General features: G+C 32.4%; 1 long non-coding RNA gene across 1 annotated transcript in view; it reads right to left on the minus strand.

The window, feature by feature from the left end:
- Window positions 1-1,975, minus strand: part of LOC111087061 — a 22,295-nt gene extending 20,320 nt beyond the window's left edge. The window contains exon 1 of the long non-coding RNA XR_002611788.1: window positions 1,892-1,975. This is a non-coding gene — a long non-coding RNA (uncharacterized LOC111087061). The remainder of the gene's footprint in view (window positions 1-1,891) is intronic.
- Between the last annotated feature and the right edge of the window lie 244 nt (window positions 1,976-2,219).

Below are 2,219 nucleotides of genomic sequence, written 5' to 3' on the forward strand. Positions count from 1 at the left end.
GACCTTGAAGTATTTTACCTTGAACTAACTCTGGTCTTTATTTCTGACCCTAGAAGTATTTTACCTCGTACTAACTCTGGTGTTTACCTCTGACCCTAGAAGTATTTTACCTTGAACTAACTCTGGTGTTTATTTCTGACCCTAGAAGTATTTTACCTCGTACTAACTCTGGTGTTTACCACTGACCTTGAAGTATTTTACCTTGTACTAACTCTGGTGTTTACCTCTGACACTAGAAGTATTTTACCTCATACTAACTCTGGTGTTTACCACTGACCTTGAAGTATTTTACCTTGTACTAACTCTGGTGTTTACCTTTGACCCTAGAAGTATTTTACCTCGTACTTACTCTGGTGTTTACCTCTGACACTAGAAGTATTTTACCTCGTACTAACTCTGGTGTTTACCTCTGAACCGGAAGATGCATATATTCTAAAGATTAATAAGTTTTTGTTACATTATGCTAGGGGCTTCTTAAGAAACGCCCTCATTTAAACGAACGTTGCAATCGGAAACATTTTTTCCCATATAGTTTATCATATATATTAATTAGGCCGTAAGGTGTTATTAAATTCCAAAAAGAAACAAATTGCAATGTTCCAGGATTACCGATGTAAAGAAGACTTTAAGTTATTTTCATTTAAATATGATATAAATCTCAGTAAATTGATCTGGAATTCTCTTTGTAAGGCAGATTGCGAATTTTAATCAATGAAGAATTACATAATTTTCAGTGCAACGATGCAGAATTTTATATGCAAGGCAGATTGTTAGTTGTGTTTAATAACAAATTATATACTTTTGTGTGTAAGGCAGATTGTTCAGAGAGAGGTTACATAATTATCATTGTAATGATATAACTTCATGTAAGTAAAAAATTTTCTGGGTTTATTCGTGTCAAATGTGCAATTAGGTGAATGTAAACAACACATGGGTATTCTAACAAAAATAATGATTCAAAGTTCTTTTCTCTAAAAAAAATGTTTATATTCTGGATCATTCATGGAAAATATTTGTTTAAACAGATTAGTCATCACTAGTTTTGAATTGATTGACTAGAAAAAAGGCAGTTGTCTCTAATTTTGAAATGACTGACTAGAAGAAAGGAAGCTGTTCAACACCACCCACTGTCAACTCTTAGGTTACTCTCGTCTAGTCTGACAGAATAGTGAGATATGACTGTCACACTTATATCACACTCACAGCATCAAAGTGTGAATAGCGATTTTTCGTGTTTAAGTATGTACTTTACTTTTCAAGGCGGAAGTGATATGACAAAATATCCACTGATGATCAACTAGGACACGACGCCTTCACTGTTAAAGAGACTTTGAAAAGTAAATAAAATGAGTTTTGAAAGACTTATCAAAAGAGGTAAACAAGATCTGTGATTTTTAAGGCAAGTGTTTGAAGATTCTAACGCTCAGGTGACGACAGATGAATAAAATTTTCAGAGTCGGCGTTCACAAAAAAAACAAAAAACAAGAAACATCGAGATGGTATTCATGATCTGAAGAAGGAAACCGTCTTTGAGCTCAAATCGATCAGCATTATATTTCTTCCTTTTAAGAGCTACAACATTTTCTTCAAAAGATCTTTTGAACTGTGGTTTTTTATATTGACGAACTGCGGAAACTTAAGATTAGGTTTAAAGTTTATTTAGCTCGTTTCCCAGAAGAAACTCAGCGAGACACCAGTTGATATATGTTTAATGCAAAATATTTAAGCATATAGAAATGTGTTGCTTTGTAATATAGGCAAAAAGTAATTTCTCAAACTATTAATGAATCGATTAGTAACTGGAACGGTTAAAACAGAAACAACACAGTTCATACAACATACAGATTAAATCCTTTTAAACCATATTTGGATAAAATTTAAATTTTCCGACTGTATTCTGAATTTGTTTGCTTTGATGTATAGTCCTTGAATGACCACTAATAACCTAAACACTTTAGGTATTTGAATAACATGTGACGTCACCTTCATAATTAATTATTCATTATTATTTAGCAGACTAGCTGATAATTTATTTGTGAATCTCTCTTTTCCTCACTAAAGCGTGTAAGTTCTGTGAAAAAAGAGATTTCGTGAATTTCTGGCAGCATTTTACTCAAATCCTTGAAATAAATTCATTGTTTTTATTGCATTAATCATTTCTGACAACGCATGACAAAAACTCACAGACATGCTATTAACGTACAGATTGAAATTAATTA

This window comes from Limulus polyphemus, unplaced genomic scaffold, assembly GCF_000517525.1.
Source record: "Limulus polyphemus unplaced genomic scaffold, Limulus_polyphemus-2.1.2 Scaffold1697, whole genome shotgun sequence".
Taxonomy (NCBI): domain Eukaryota; kingdom Metazoa; phylum Arthropoda; class Merostomata; order Xiphosura; family Limulidae; genus Limulus; species Limulus polyphemus.